This window comes from Taudactylus pleione, unplaced genomic scaffold (assembly GCF_031769625.1).
Source record: "Taudactylus pleione unplaced genomic scaffold, aTauple2 ptg000087l, whole genome shotgun sequence".
In the NCBI taxonomy this organism is placed as follows: Eukaryota; Metazoa; Chordata; class Amphibia; order Anura; family Myobatrachidae; genus Taudactylus; species Taudactylus pleione.
Genome location: NW_028284489.1, coordinates 1,329,490 through 1,347,320, shown reverse-complemented (window position 1 = coordinate 1,347,320; position 17,831 = coordinate 1,329,490). Strand labels below are relative to the sequence as shown.

General features: G+C 41.0%; 1 protein-coding gene across 1 annotated transcript in view; it reads left to right on the top strand.

Moving 5' to 3' along the window:
* LOC148529028 (uncharacterized) overlaps positions 1 to 17,831 on the top strand; it is a 109,698-nt gene that overhangs the window by 55,572 nt on the left and 36,295 nt on the right. Inside the window, exon 2 of the mRNA XM_088468985.1 lies at positions 8,205 to 8,290. The gene's annotated coding sequence lies outside the window, so the exon portion shown is untranslated. The remainder of the gene's footprint in view (positions 1 to 8,204; positions 8,291 to 17,831) is intronic.

Here is a 17,831-nt window from a genome sequence, read left to right as displayed (position 1 = left end):
AACTTAATCAAGGTAATACTGTCACAAACAAAAGAAAAAATCTAGAAAGTGCAATACAGACCTTATGCTTTTCCAATTTCCTAACTTGTATTTGTATGTGGCTCCAGCAAGCAATATTTTAGGAGAAAAAAAGATAAATTGGGTGGTCCTAAAGCAATAACAGTCAAATGTTGAGGTGACATTATTACTTACTGTAAGCTTGCATGTCCTTTAACCTGCATGTATTGTACAAAAATACTGCAATTGGTTGCACAATAGATAAAATGTGGGTGTGCACCTATTTGTGAATGGATAGATCAAATTTGCATTAATTAAAATGACTATTGTAAGTAATAAATTACCTGTAATATTGCTCAGAAAAATAACTATGGTGCAAATATTTTCTCTGAAAAGACAGATGGAAGCTTTATCATCTCTAGCTGCTATATATTCTTTATTTAGCCAATTGTATAGCTACAGAAATTATATTTCTGTCAAAAGTTCTTCTCTTCATTAATGATAGTGGCAAAAGGTTATTATAGGGTGAGAAGCCATGTTGTCACAGTAATATTGCCATTAATGGCTATAACCTCACCAATTAAAGTGATATCTGTTCTCTTAGTACGCCCCAGGTTTAGTCTCATTCATCACATATCACTCAGTGTGCCATGTGGCCACATCACTGCAAGGGGTATGATTGTCACCAGCTATATTATCTATATAGGTGCACAAATACAAGCCACATTACAAACTACTATATTTGTTAATTGGGGTATATGCGGATATTGTTCAAACCTTTCTATAGGTTTTATCATGTTAATGAATGGTCACTGTTTGACCTGGAAGGATATTAATGCCTGGGACATAATTTGTTGTATGTTTTGCTAAAGAATGATACAGTAGCTGTGAATACACCATAAGTCACATATACGCTCTGGGATTTGCTATAATTCAAAAGTGAACATGGTGTTCCTATATACTGTATATATAGCACAAATCGACATATTTCGTTATATTTCTGTTCAGACCTTTTTTACCTAGCCTGAACAGTAACATAGGTCATAAATGATATATATTGTATTGCCTTAATATGTGTCACGTCCAATATTCCTGTAATCAAACATACAGCTCAATGGCAACAAGAAATACATCATAAGTCACGTATGTATGTTCTGGATTGATCCCTCAGTGACTTTCATTTTGTACATACCATGACTTTGTTTATGTCCGGTCTAACCCAATAGGTCTGGATAGTGACATGGATTAGCAATATATACGATATGGATTGAAGTTATACAGTACCTTCTGGGTTTAAACATTTTTGAAATCAAACACACATCTTCAATTGACTAGAATGGTGGTAGTGAGGATCAAGGGACAAGACCCTTGGATTTGATTTAATATCTTTTATTAGAAGTTATATGATTTGCCCACAGCTTTACAGACACCCGACAAATACGATTTACCATTATTTAATGGAATAATATTAGAGATACATAAGGAACACAGCAAGAAGCGAGCGCTCATTCTGAATGAGGGCGGCCGCTTCTTTTTTTTAGTGCGGCCTCCTGGTCGCTAGCTAAGCTGTGGGTTACCACCCACAGCTCTAGCGGGTGACCAGGTTGATGGTCGCGATGGTCAGGACCATCGCAACCATCTGGGGTTGCGACGAGACCCTAAGGTTGGGTCTCGGCAAGCGCAAGCCCCAGGGAGCTTCCTGATCGAGCAGAAAGTTCCCCACTGACATCGGCAAGCGTTCCGTCGGGAACGCCTCCATTTGGCTGGCCACACCTCCTGACCGCCTCCCAAACTGGGTGAGCTGTCAATCACCATTGACAGCTCGCCCCCTTTGGTGCAAGACCCATAGCGATGGAGCACCCATCGCTAGCCGGGTCTCGCGCATGCGCACGTTGGAGCCGGCTCTGAAGTGCGCATGCCCAGTGGGCAAACATCGACCCGGTTGCTAGCGCTCAGCGCTTGCGACCGGGTCTGAATAAGGCCCACAGTACACAAAGAGATATGTAGTGGTTTCACAATTTTATTTTTACTGACTTTATTGCTTCTGGGTCACTTTTGTGTTGATCCATACATGACCATATATAGATCTATCTTATATTTCGCAGACAACTTTTTTATTTTCCAAATAATTGATAAAGGTTATATTTTAATAATTACAATAATCTCCTTTGTCTAGTTGACATCAAGTCTGTCAATCGTAATAAATAATTGGTCCGTGAGTGCCCCACAAAGGAATAACTTGTTCTCTTTATACTACTTTAAAGGTGCACAAATATTCAGACAATTCTATATAAGCAATCAGTATTTCTGTTATAACTCATTGGGCCTGATTCACTACGGATTGCAATATTGTGTATGCACGCAGTTCAACTGCGATAGCAAGCTAAGCTTTACCTTACACACATCTGTTATGTTTAGCAGAATAGCGAAACCATCGGTACAATAGAGTACCATTGCAGCCTCACGCACACTTGCACAAGCCCTGACCTTACTTAGAAATTGCTAACAACCATGCATGCTATGAGACCTCACACTGCGTATGGCATTGCAGTGGCTAAGTTATTCATGCCTCTGCAATGGTGTATGAACTCACTGGCACACCTGCATTTCTCCGACCACCCCACCGTCACCACCCACAAACGGTGCTACCTGTCAATCACTCTGTGAGGGGTCTGCGTTGCCTCTGCGATTGCAGTCCTGATTGCAATAGCTAGTTTGCTCACTGCGATGCATACACGTGCAGAACGCAACAATAGGCCAATTGCGTGCGTATTAGCAACTGAGATCCTTGCTGAATCAGGCCCATTGTCTGTTGTATAACCTTCTTACGTAGTACCATATCTCTCAATTTGTACTGATGCCCCTATTTCCCACTAAATTTCATGTCAATTTACTTTTCAGCTGTGTAAACACATTTACTGCTTATCTGATGTCTAAATGTGAGTTATAGTGAACAAAGTGGTGGAGGTTCCATGTTTGGTACATTTCTAAGAAGAATCAGGGGGAGATGTATCAAAGCTTGGAGAGAGATAAAGTACCAAAAAAACAGCTCCTAACTGTTATTTTTCAAACACAGCCTGTAATGTGACAGTTAGTAGCTGATTGGTTGGTACTTTATCTCTCTCAAGCTTTGATACATCTCCTCCTCAATCTGAAAATTTGTTGTCAACTTCAGTGATAATTACCACACAGACGAGAACCTGAGAACCCTGAAAGTGTCATGTAACCTCCCACTGCTTTCCTATTTTTATTTTACATAGTATGAGCTCTGAAATGATAACCCAATGTTCTGTTTTGAAATCTCAATAATGGATTGATATGAAATTATGAATGTATTTTGGCTGTGTTTCCCTATTGCCCAGCTCTACAGAATATGTAGAAACTTAAAACATATAGAAAAACAGTGATAATAATACTTTTACCACAGTCACTAACTTCAATAATGCTTCATAATTTGTCATCATAATAATTCAATTTGTCATCATTCTTTACTAAATATTATATTACTGTACGTCTCCAGTTCATGACTCAATTTCTCCTGTCCACTTACTCATATTCTACACAGCATATTTGACTCTTCACGAATCAGTTCTTTAAATTTACTTCACTCCATACTATGTTCCTAATTTAGGTTCATTTGTAACTGTAATGTTTTAGATTACAGAATGTGATTACAACAATACTATTATTTGGAATTTCCCACTCATGCTATAATGTGACAGATATTAGCACATTCCTTTTTGGGTGATTTGAGCATTAAGCATATTGCAGCAAAGGGAAAAGAAAACAGTAAGGTGGTTTCCCTTTGTTACACCATTTAATGCAATAAGTGTTCTGCTTTTGTGCAATAGGAAGAGCGTTGTTTGAGACATACTGTACAGTAGTGGATCAATTAGCCGGGAGAATGGTGTGATATACTGTAGTATACTCTATGCTATGTGAAAATTATTTAGTTTTTCAATACTATTTATTACACACACACACACACACACACACACACACACACACACACACACACACACACACACACACACACACACACACACACACACACACACACACACACACACAAACACACAGAAAGTAGATACTTTTATATTCAGTGCATTTTTGTGGTTAGAATAATATCTTAAAATGTAACATTTATTTATATCAATAAAATAGATACCACAGAGAGTCTTGTGCCTGCAAAGTATTCAAAGTATAGAGAAAATGTGAGCAGATAGAAATAAGTGTAATATAAAAATAAGGTACCCCTGTAATGTTGGATTTTACAATTATACAAATCCTATTAAATCCTATTACTTCCTGAATTGAATATTGTGTTTATTTCTTATATGGTCTCTATAAGGGTCAAGTATTTATGGTTTATGTTTATCTAATATAATCTCCATCCTTATAATTATATGGAGACAATGATAAGTGTTTATTAATATAAAGACATCCTTGTATCTTTGGTGCTGCAGCCTCTGTTAAACAGTACAAATGGGGGAGATGTCTTAAGCCTTGGAGAGAGATAAAGTGGATAGGTTGCCCTAAGCATCCAATCAGCTTTTGTAATTTCAAAGACTGTGGGCCTGGTTCAGAAATGTACTCTTAAGCCACCGAATGCAAATCTGTACACAGTGACTGGGTTTAAATATGCAGATGTCACAGCCACCTGGTTTTGCATTGAGATGCCCACCAGCTTCGCAAACCCAAGCGACTGTGTACAAAGACACAGCATCAGCTGCAGGTCAGTTGATAATCTGCCTTCTGAGTAACCCTATGGTCGCGTAGAATGGAAGTGGGAACTGAGACGTCAGAGCCAATATTACTGTATTCCGGATCACAGTCACAGGCTGAAACATGCCCTGAAAGCTGTTACAACACGTCTGCATCTGAGTCACCGCCCACTCATTGCAGCCTAGAAACAAACTCTGCCTGCCAATCACGTTGTGAATAAATCTTTACTGACAACAAAATTAAACTTGACACATGCGGTGTGCGACTCAGACATGTGTAGATCACCGATAATGAATCAACTGCGAGAACATTGGCACTGCATCCATATCTGAATCAGACCCTGTGCTAGATACATGATAGTTACAAGCTTTGGACCACTTCTCTACTTTATCTTTAAGGCTTGATACATCTCCCTCCAAGTCTTTAAACAATTACAGTATGACACTTTTTGCATCACACCTTCTTATTTCTATTTCCATTAGCACAAAGAAAAGTATTATTGCAAAATTTACAAATTATATCAATTAAAGCCTTAATGTATGTAAAGCTGGGTACATACTTAACAACGTGTGTACACAGTGATGCGGCACATGACCCAGCTGCCAATGGATCAGGTGGTCCATACCCACTGGGCAATCCGGTGCCCGACTGCCTGATATGCCGGTCCTCCGCATAGCGCTACATGGGATCATCAGCCACATCGCCTGATGTTGCTGCATATACAAAAGATCAGGTGATGAGGCTGACGACCCCGCGGGAGCGCACACTACACGATGTAGTGCATACACACTGCACATGTTTAATGATTTGTCGTTCAGATGTGTCATAAGCGGCCAAATCGTTACAAATATTGTGCAATGTGTAGGGGCCATAAGCCGCTGTTGGATACCCATACGTTTTGCACCTAACTACACTGTGCTGAGACTATGGTATGTTTCCTTTCCACCAATTCAGGCATGCAGAGTCTTCTATAAAAAAAGCTAATAGTAAAAATGTTCTGCTTACAGAATTACCTTTTACGTTTTTTCTAAGGGCCGGGACTGCAATTTTCTCAATAATGTAAGTTAATATATGATTTGTTTATTATTTTACAATGATTTCCTCAAAAATTAAAACCGTAGAAAACAATTTATTACAGTTTTGTGGTGAACCTGACCAAGAAGGTTGTCCAATTGTACAATAAGAGGGCGTTTCGTGACACTAACAATCAACTGCATTACAATCAATTTGCAATGCGGCTATGGATTCCTACCACTTTAAGTAGTGTATTTCCTTTTAAACTATTCTGAAGTGTTTAGTAAAAACCATATAACATTTTTTATTAACTGATGAAATACAGAATTTAGACACATTAATACCATGTATTAAATTTTTATATAAATAAAATATGTTTATATATAAATTAAATATAATTATGATACCCTATTTATATATGTACTGTTTTATGTCTATATGTCAAGTGCTAAATAAATAAAGCTAATGAGTTGAGCGTTGCATAATTTGGCACCAGAGTGCCCAGCGCCCGCCTGCCGCTATTGCATTGAAAAAGGACATTCTTTATTAATTTTCCTCACTTTGACACAAGTGGAGAGATGTTGCCGCTGTGAGTGAGTGAAGAGGGTTGGAGGGTCAGGTGCAGCTGGAGACACTAGAGACAGTTAGTGGGGCTGCATGCTTACAGGGCTACAAGGGAGGTCCCTGCAGCTCAGGCACATAGCCGAACCCACTGGATGCCACATCAGTCAGTGTATTGAGATGCCCAACAGCTGATTGAAGCAGTGCAGTGCCGGGACATGCAGCCTATTGCTACAGTGTACAGCCCCTGCCCCCTCCTCCCTGGTGGTCAATGCTGTCTCATCCTCACAAGCCACAGTGGGATTATTTTCTATGGTACTGGTAAATGGCAACAGCAAAGTGATCAATACAATGCCAGAGAATAATATTCACAATAAGACCAGCAACAAGGAAGTATAGCTGAGGGGGTAGGGGATGTAGGCTGAGATCGGAAAAAAAGGAGGGGGAATAATGTGTATGGTTGAGGAAAGTTTAAAGGAATAATCCGGCCTGGGATCGGCCTCTACTCACCGCGGAACTAGTGGCTTTAGGCTCCGAGGCATTTAGACATCAGTGGCAGTGGTGGGTTGTGGCTGATGATTCTCCCCGCGGTCCGTTTGGATTTCCATGAGTGCATCCGGACTCCTGTGTTAGCAGGCATGGACGCAGCCATGTTGGTTCATCTCACCTGACCAGTCTCCTCCAATGGCAGCTTTGCAAATCTCCCAGCTGATCTCGTGATCCAATGACCAGCGGCCTAGGGGTATTTAGGACCGACTCCTACGTCAGGAAGTAGCTGTTCATTGTTTTTATTACAGTTTTGTTTGTGAAGTGTTTTAATGCATTGCTTGTAGTGAACTTAGAAATGCATTTCTCAACCAGAGTGCTAAACAGTAACTCAAAATGAGCAGAACCGTAACTAGACTTATTGGTGACAGAAAAAAATTGGCGCCCCCTCTATTTTTTTATATAGAGAGATAACAGACCCAAAAAATGGCCATGGCCTCATGGGGAATTGCCATGGAAGAGATAGGGGAGGCCAGGAGATGCTGGGGATAAAAGAAGAGGAAGCTACAAGTGAGAATGATAATAAACAGGAAATTGACAGGCCCAAACAGGGCCCTCTGCCCTGTGGTGCCCTGTGCCATGGCACTGGTCGCACTACCCTAGTTATAGCCCTGAAAATGAGTCCCATTGAGACCTGAAGAATGCTAACTCTGATTGTGCAACTTTTTATTTTTGTGATGTTAAAAAGTTCATATTTCATCTACTTTTTAATTAAAATTGTGTCCTTAATCTGCCAGACTCCTTCTCTCAGCCTGTAACCAACTTCTGTTTCTTTGCCATCGCCACTGACTTGCCCTTTAAACCCATGTACTTTGGAAGAAATCTAGGTCTCACTCATACAAATTAACATGCATGGAGGGACACTGTAAGTTGCCCATTCTGTGCTTCAAGAGTGACCTCCCCAGATAATTTTGTGTTGTGAACAACTGACAAATTGTCACATGCAGCTTAGAAATGCTGTATGTGACAATTTGTCAGTTCACAATGCAAAACTATAGAAAATCAGGGTCAGTGCTACCATTAGACAGCTTTAGGCAGCTGTCTAGAGCGCTCGTACCTGAGTGGTTGGTACTGAGGCTGCTAGCACAATTCTAAGGATGTCACTGAACACTAGCAATGGCCACGGATCTTATAAGCCACACCCACCACTCCAGCACTTTTCAACTGCTGTCTGTCTGAGACTTCAAAAATGTCACAGTCTGACATGTCTGGTACAGCACAGCCAGCAGGAGTGCCTGACGCCTACTCCCTTCTGTCTCTGCATGGTGGGTATTCCTTGTGTAACCCAGCGATACTGTTAAGCATTTTGTTACTGCTGCCTACTGCTTTATCCTAATATTTAGTCTCCCTCCCCCATATAGAAATCTTGCAGCAGCAGTGTGGTCTGGACAGCATTTAGCATCAGGCATCCGTGTATCTGGACTGCAGTGTCACCAGCCAGGAGAAGGTAAGAATTATTATTTTTTCCAAAAGTTTGTGAGGGTATTTGAGGGAAGAGGAGTGATGGGGCACCATGACACCTTGCAATGCCCATTTTTCTATGCCTTTCTTTTACCACTTTTATGTTCTAACAGACACCAATATTGCTTCTGTCATTGTATAAAGTACTTCATTTACGTTTTTGCAATAATAGCCATGTGCTCCCTGTGGGCAGACCTTATGGTTGTAATTATCTACTTGTGCCCATGTTGGAGCATTTGATGAGCGTAAATGGCCATAATCCTCATCCCTCTGGAGATGACTGACATCACTACTGTCTTATGGGGGTATATTTACTAAGCAATGGATTTTCAAAACCCACAATTTTTGCAGATTTTTCCTGTCATATTTAAAAGTGTAATAATAGTAAATGCAAGATCAGGCTTGTTTTGCATTAAATATCATCGAGGGTTTTGAAAATACACTGCTTAGTAAATAATAAATATACTCCATGATCCTCATCCTCTAAATGTTAGTCATTGGTTCAGTTATTTCAGATGTCCAAGCAGTGCCGTAACTTTGCTCTATGCATCCCTTTGCCATCCCTGCCCTCTAAACCCATGCTGTAACACCCAGGGGGTGGAGCCACTGGCTCCAGTAAGTAGAGCTGGACTGTTCAGCTCCACAGCCTGCAGTGTACCAGTCCAGAGTGTCCCTTGTAAGCTTAGGGTGGCTCTGCAGTAGCGCTAGTGGCTGCAGGGTGCCATTCTAGACACTCTGCAAGCAACATGCAGGTGCCACACACAGGGCTCTGCACTCTGCGTGATGTCACCTTTTGCACACCACTAACTATTCCCTGTGTCCAATTACTTGGTTTTCAGCCCTGCTAGGACTGACATTGTCCTCAAGGTGTGAATAAATATATAGACATTTGGGTTATGATTTAATAAAGGTTAGTGATACTCCTTTAGAGTAAAGCAAATTAAAAAATGTACTGCATTGACTATCAGTCACTTAATAAAGAATGATGTCTTGTGTGAATAAGAAAAATTTCAGTCTAAGATTTGAACTCTGTGGTGACCACAGTTGTCTAATTCTATCTCATTTTATAAGTGTTTTTATCAGCGTCGGAGAGTACTTTTCCTTTTGCAGAATACCCCTAGGGTCTTGTTGGGCAACCCTTTGTTCTTAGGCCACAGATTTGAACACCCCTTTATGGCACCGATCCTATTTCTATTTGCTCAGTATCATTACCAAAAAGATAGAGAACCAACCAATCCAGGTGCCCCCAACAATGTTCCTGTTGGAAAAGCAAATCTAAAAGGGCAAACCAACATTCTCCCTTATGCCGAGCCCTCTGACTGTACGACTGACAAACAACAAAGGTGCCCTACTAACCAAATCATGTCTCTTGGGCAAATAAAATATACAAATTGCCCACCAGCCAAACCTGCCCATAGGACTCTGGGCCTGATTCAGAGCCGCTCGTAAGCGGCCGCTCGCTCGCTCCGAGCGATGTTCGCACATCTGCGCATGCGTATGGGTCATAATGCGCATGTGCCAACCAGTCATTGCGGTCGGCAATCGTGCGCTCGCAAAACAGCCAGGGCATGCTAATTTGAGTGACAGAATGAGGCGTTTGTGGGTGGTAACAGGGGAAGGTGCTTGAAAACGGGGAGTGGAGATCCGAACGCAGGCGTGCCTAACGGTCAAAACGGGCATTTAATGGGTGTGCATAAGTAACAAAGCAGCGTCATCAACCACGTCACTTGGTTGTCTTTTAGCCTGAACTGCTCGCAGTGACTGCGGGAAGTAAAACCTACCACAAGCACTGAGAGCAGTTCAGACGCCTTTCGATGTACTCGATTAATCTAATAAATAGCGGAGATGACGTATGATGCGAACGGCCAGGGGGTGTCTTTACAAAATAGCGAGCGCATGTTTAGTTCGCTTGCTCAGACATAGAGGCATCAACAGACCGCAAAGAGCAAGCACTCAATTTAAATAGCCAGCCCCTTTTTCTGGACGACCGTTCGCAAATTGCGTCCAGCTCTGAATCAGGCCCTCTGTGTTTTCTGTAAAAGAAAAACACCCTAACAGTCAGCATCCTCGCATAAAAAACTATGCAACAGGACACAGACTGGAAAATAACATGGTTAGAGAAAGCCAAGTGAAGAAGAAAACTTAGAAGACCTCCCATGGACTACATTTTGAAGCCAACTGAATTAAGGAGGAAAAATTAAAAGTCCCTTCACACCCCCACTTTGCTAATCATTCTAAAACTGTTGGGTAAAACAATGTTTTTGGGTTAACGCAAGGAGTGCAACCTTAAAGCTTATCGCAGCGAACATAAAACTTAAAAGCAGGTGATTTCCATTGGCCAAACTTTGAATGGTCAGTGAAGTAAGCACATCAGCACAGGTAGCTTCTCCTATAAAAAAAAAGAGTGGGTGCCATAATGTTCACTCTTAAGACCTAAACTAAGCAAGCAATGCTTAAAAACATCAGAAATGTAAACTTAGCAATGGTAGATGAGTCAGCATGCAACAACCAGTGAGAACCCTTGGTAGGATGAATACTAACCTATCGCATATTTCCTGTACTGTATTTGTTTTAAGGGTAACCCAACTACCCTACCCCAACTGATCTGTTTTAGAGTGGGGTATTTTATAAAGAACTGACCCCCTATTAATTAAAACATTTTTAGTTAACAAATCAGATCCTTCAGAAAGCTTGCTAGCAGTAACTACTCCTAAAGACTCCCAAAAACACAAAAGAAAATGCTATCCGAATCAATGACGTCTGCCAACTCAGATGCTGCAACTGGAGAAATGACTGCCAACAGATCTTGCAACAATTGCAGATCCATCTGCCTCCGTGTGTCCACGGGAGAAGGATTCTTCTTAGCCCATCCCTTAAGCACTTTGACCAAGCTCAAACAACTTTGTGGGATCAATGAGCTGGTTAGAAAAAGGAAATACCGTCAACCGAACACTTTTAGAATTTGGGTTATGATTAAATTAAACATTCTACAAGTAGACTCACCTTCTACTCTACTATTGCTTCCTTGGCTGTCTAGACCTAAAATTGTGTCAGCTCATCCAGTTATAGAAACATGAGATCTTGCTAATAGAAGTTTCCATATCGCTCCACATCCGAGCCCCATAGCCCCTCTATTTGATAACCCGGATTTTCATCCAGGCAGAGGAGTTTGAATGACTTTACCCAAGATCCCTTATTCCCCATTTTTGCAGACATGCAAAATAAATTCAATATACCACACAAAAATTTGTATCAATACTTGCAGATTACACATTTTCACTCCACCATGAAACATTGGCTCACAAGCAGGCCATTAACCGTTTGTGAATCATTAACCCTTCGTGACACTAGTACGAAAGGTCTTATTTCGACATTATATTATGAGCTTTCACATTTAGATTCTGATTTAAAAGACCCACACGAATTGGCTTGGAAGGCAGATATAGGTGATACCCTAGATAGAGAGGACTGGGCTAATATTGCTACTAACGTGGCTTCTAGTTCCATTTGTGTATGAAGCAAAGAATGCCTTAAACTTTTTTATAGATGGTAATATTAATTCCCCGTCAAGGCTACACAAAATGTTTCCAGATACCTCTAATTTGTGTTGGAGATGTGGTACTTATATTGGAACTTTTTTGCACACTTGGTGAACCTGTCCTAAACTCGTTTATTTTTGGAATGAGATTAGATCTGTTCTTCACATTATAGTCGGTCTTAACATCCCTCTTAGTCTTAAGTATTTTTTACTGCTACTATGTGTCCCAGATGCTACTCATCACCAGCATAAACCCTGTTCGACATATAATCTCAGCAGCTACATGTAGCAATGCTGCAGCTTAGAAAAAAACAGAAGTCCCTATGAGAAGAGGGGTCATAGCTGAAGTGTGGCAAGCATATTCTATGGAATACATGATGAGTATTTTATGCAACTCTTCCAAAAGCTTAATAAAAATATGGGACCCTTGGACTTCAAATTTTCAGATGCCTCCAACAATTTCTATAACACCTGGTCATACAGATGCTCTTTAGTAGTTCTATTATTTCTATTTTTATACATACATTTAGTTTTTCAGATGTAGTTAGTTTTTTAGGAATCCAGTTGGGTCACAACATTTCAACTTCTTTTTCCTCTTTTCTTCTATTCTCTTTTCGCTGTGGATTGCCAATCCACACATCTTTTTTTCTTATTGTGTTGTTCTCTTGATTTTCTTTTCTCTTTTTCTTATTAATACTATAAAATCTAGATGAAAATAGTTTAGACAACTAATTTTTCCCATGCGAGATGTTAATTTCTTTTTACAATTGTTATTGTATTGCATATGTCACAGGTTCTCAAACTCGGTCCTCAGGACCCCAAACAGTGCATGGTTTCCAGGTCTTCTCACAGAATCACAAGTGAAATAATTAGATCCACCAGTGGAACTTGGAAAATGTGTCAGTGAGTAATGAATACACCTGTGCACCTGGAAAATATGAACTGTGTGGAGTCCAGAGGACCAAGTTTGAGGTCCTCTGGCATATGTTTTGGTTTATTTCTTCTTGTTTTAATGGTCCCATGTCTGGGTTCCACTGCATATTGTCTTTCATCTTTTGAATAAAATATTGATTAAAAAAAGAGAAAAGAGAAAGGAAATATGGGCTAATGAAACAGACACAGACTCCTTGGACCTATCTCACTGATAAAGGCCCCAAACAAAAGCTAACAGAAACTGATCTGCCAACTTACCCTCATGTCTATACCTAGCCTCTTACACTTCCAAGTCCTACCAAGGCGGCGAATAAACCCATAAAGTCACATGCCAAAGATTTCCGTGCAAGATTTCCATGCCTGTTCAATAATCTAACAGCTATAAGAAGGACGAATTAGACCAATGGGGATCACCCACAGTGCAAGTGCATAAAATCTAGCAAAGCTGAAATGCAACAAAGATTCCACTATCGTGTTATCAATCCCTGTCACATGCTTAGCCCTAAAGACTATGGCCCTCATTCAGAGGTGGTCGGAGGATGCAAGCGGTCGCTCAGAAACTGGGCTGCCTCTTGCATCCTGACCGGCCGCCTCTGTTTCGGTCGTTAGGCTGTGGGTTTACCATCGGGGCTTACGACGAGACCCTAGGGTAGGGTCTCACTTGTCGTAAGCCCCGGAGAGCTTCTGGCTCTGTCAGAGCCGGAAGCTCTCCACTGACATCACTAGTGATGTCAGTGGGTCCTCCCCCAAACGGCAGGTGTTCCCATGGGAACGCTTCCGTTTGGGCTGCCACCCCCCCGGCCCGCCTTCCAAACGGGGCGAGCTGTCAATCAACATCGACAGCTTGCTCCCTTTGGAAAGAGACCCGCTACGACCGGCGCTGTCGGTCATAGCGGGTCTCACGCATGCGCACGAAGGAGCCGGCTCCCTTGTGCGCATGCGCACTGGACAAACATCGAGGCGGCCGTGCGGTTGTAGACCGTGCGGCCGCCTCTGAATGAAGCCCTATGTTAGGAAACATTTAAGAACTAAATGAACCACTGGATGGTAGAGCCAGAGCAGCTCTAAAGTAAAATTTACTGAAAGAAAAAGAGAACACACTCGAAGATCATCCTTGATCTCCCGTGAAAGGCAAACCCTATGATGTGGCTTAGCAACCCCTTCAGTTGCCCTCTCTAGCTTTCGACAAAAACACACACCCAGTTCAGATGGTGCAACATGCAAAATGAAAAGAACCTAATACAGACTGAACATTACGTAGTTATCCCTATCCAAGCTTAAACAGTCAATGATTTGGGTCAACAACTTCCGAACTTTATCAGCGTTAAGATAGCAACATCCTGCCATTGTGTCTACTTCAATCCTCAAATAGGACAGACAGAATATAGGACCTTCAGTTTTATTATAAGCAACAGTAACCCTCAACACATGAAATTATGCTTACACCAAGAAAAAAGTATATACACAAACATTGATTCCTGCTATAAAAAGAAAATCGTCCAAATAATTCACAAATCCACCATGACCTGTGACTGTCTGAATGTACCAATGTATAAACAAATTAAATTTTTCAAAAGAGACACAAGGAATAGCCCATTCATCTTGAACCCCATGTAACACATGGAGTCGGGATGTAATGGCAGGAGATGAAATGCAGATTCTGTATCCAATTTTGCCATTGGCACCCCTGGGCCAAAACTATGAACAAGCATGCACTGTTCATCAACAGAGTGCATTGTACAAATATCAAACAAAAAGAGGCACTTCTACAGAATACCTAAAGGAGAAGTCCACAGGAGTACCAGAGAAGGGCAAAAAAAACTTTTGGAGGGGGCACTACTTCAGAAAAAAATAAAAAAAATAGATCAAATGAAAGAAATATGAAGAAAATGTACATTAATTAGTATTAATAAAACTGAACTTTTAACATATAGTTCAAACACTTGGCATAGAGCCAAATGACAAATAATCCTCAAAATAAATTGACACCCTTACATCCAGCAATTTTGTGGCAATAATTGACGTAAAGTAATTTTGGCACAGTATCAACTTATTTTTTACAAATATTGGTTGATATTGTGTGCAAGCTATAGGAAAATACAGGTTCACATAAGTGGTGAAAGTTCAGAGCAAGAATTCAGGAGTACTTATTTCCCTTTTGTTCTATTGCAGCACCACTCATAAATGTACTCCTGTAACCACACTTTGCAACATATTGTTTCATATTGCCTCTTGCAACGATTTAACATTCAAAATGTAAACATACTACTAAACTCTAATAGGAATATACAGTTATTTATAATGCAGGACGCAGCATTCTGCAAATGCAATTTTAATTCAAGAAAAAGATCTCTGGTTTCCAAAAATGTACTGTGGTGTCAAACAAATAATTTAGCAATATACAAATAAAAGACGCAGCACTCTGCATATTTAGGCTGCCAAACCTGATTAGTGGTATCAAGTAGCAGCTTTGCAATGTATTAATGGAATTGTCCGTTCTTTCATTTATAGTGGTGAACTGAGATGTGTCAATAGTCATTCAATACTTATATATCAAGGATCATAAAGTTCATCATATGAGATCATACATATTGACCCTAATATATTCACATTTCAAATTAAACTTACTGAATTAACACATTTAAGTTAATGAAGCCTAAAGGCCCCCATAAATCAGCAATCTGAAAACCACAATTGAACAATTTGAAGATTTATTGCCTGATTTTAGGATTTCCCAATCTAGCAATCTGCGCCCATACACTACAGATCTTTTTCAGTGATTTGCAGATCGATTGCAGCAAACACAGATCTGACAATCTTGAAAGGCCCATCATTTTACTAGTAACGGTCTGCAAATCTGCTGATCATGGCCCTCATTCAGACCCACTCGCAAGCGGGCGCACGTACGTTAGGCGTACGTACAAAATTATTTAAATTCAATGGCTCACTCGTATTTTCTTTCGCATCTAAAATTCCACCCTAAACTCAGGCGACTCCTCTAACTAACGAGCGTGCGAAATTGCGAGCGTACATCCCCGAAATGGCTTGAAGGGAACGCACGCACAAGTGAAACCGGAAGTGGCCTTGTCAGATGTCGATTACCTGCTCCTTTATTCTGCCTACCTCCCTCAATCGTATCATGCCAATCAATGTATCAATTAGCTTAATTGTTGTTTTTTTTTCAACACAATGCAAGAAACTTTACTCTTGTCCGTGTTTGTGTTTACCCGCAGAATACGTACGGATGGAACATTCGCTTTTATTGTTCAAAAAACATGTGAACCACAATTAAACAATTGTTCTATTGCTGTGGATCCTCGCATATTTTCCGGGGTTCATTTCTTTATTTAAATTTGCAAACGCATGTCACTGCATCAAGCCTATCATAACTCTCCAGAGATTTCTGGTCCTGTTGAACACATGACTCATACACTAACCAATAAAATTGCTCCTGTTAATTTCCAAAATACATTAGCCAATCAGAAATTTATTGCACACTTTATCAAAAATGTTTTGTATGAAAAACTCCATTGCCATCATGAGAGCCTCTGCATTCACCAGGCGCGAGCTGCTGGTGCTTACGGAGGTGATGGATCGCCGTATCACCAGCCAGCCTCCACCCATCACCAACCGGCAGAAGCGCTCCGCGTATGCGGAGGCACGGTCCCGCCTGCGGTCCTTAGGTTCACGCCGCAACATCGGGCAGCTGGAGCGCAGGTGGTCAGACCTGCAACGGCGAACGCCCCGCTTGCTGGCATGCTTTCGCATGCAGATCCTGGAAAGTAAGTGTTATGTATTGTGGTTTTCATGTTTGTGTTTGTGGGGCAAACTGCGTGTGCATGTTTTCCTGTCTGTCCTATTTATTATTTGTCCTCATATCTGCATGTGCATGTTTTCCCTCTATTTCTGTTTTTTTCATTCTACTCCTATTTGCATGTTTTTTGTTGTTGTTTTTTTTTTTTTTATTTGGGCCCCGGATTTGCCCCGAAACTAACCTCATTTTGTTTGACATATTTTAGGAGGACAGCCAAGACTACGCCGTCACCGTCCGGCCAGACGGCGTTCCCGGCCACTATCCCCAACCCCCAGCCAACACTCCACCCCAAATATTTCCCCTATACCCCACTCCTCCCCAGCCTTCCAAGACCCTCTCCCGGAACTGTCGGGCCTCCTTCCCCTCCGTCCCACTTCCCCCTCTCCTCCACCCACCCCTCTTCCAATTACCCCCTCCCCGGAGTCCGTCATTACCCCTCCCCGTTCTTTGGGGAATGAAGGCTCCTCCGAGGAAGAACATGGAGAGACTTCCGGAGCTCCCGTTTTGGCTCCCGGTATGTTTTTCTTTCACATTTTTTTTAACCACAAACTGTTTGTATGTAATCATGTGTCGTGCCTTTATTCGTGCTTGTTTGGTTTACTTTTGGTGATTTAGCAGTTTGCCTTTACCTCTTCCTGCTGATTTCAACATACACATATCACACCTGTGGGAATTTGTACATAGGCCTTGTATTTTTGGCAGCACCCCCTTTTTGTTTTGGTTTATTTTTTTTAGGTTTAGGAGTGATTTCGTTGTGTTTTTGTTTTTTTAATGTGGATTCCCTATTGTTTTATTAATCCACACACTCTTCTCACCCACAGAGGAACAGAGGCGTCGACAAGAGGTGGACGAATGTGTTGGCCAGATGCGCCAACATGTCATTGGCATTCTTGTGGGCCTTGACCGGCTGTCTGGCATCCTTCGCCAGTAGTTTTTTTTGTTTATTTTCGTTTTGTAAATAAATTTTTTTGTTCTAATATACGTTCTGGCTCATTCTTTTTTTCCAAAACAAAAATAGTTTTCCCTGACATAAGTAGACTGTTCCTGCAAGGATTTGCCTTTTTTAAAAGTTAGATTGTGTTTTGTATTTGTATGTTAAACAGCCACAAGAAACACATAACAGTAACAATGTCATTTCCCTTTTTGGGTGTAGTGTCAATTAGATATTTCGACATTTTACAGGTTCCTAGTTGGTGTGCAAGCTGCTTAGGCCAATCTTCAAAATCCAAAGGTTTGGACAGG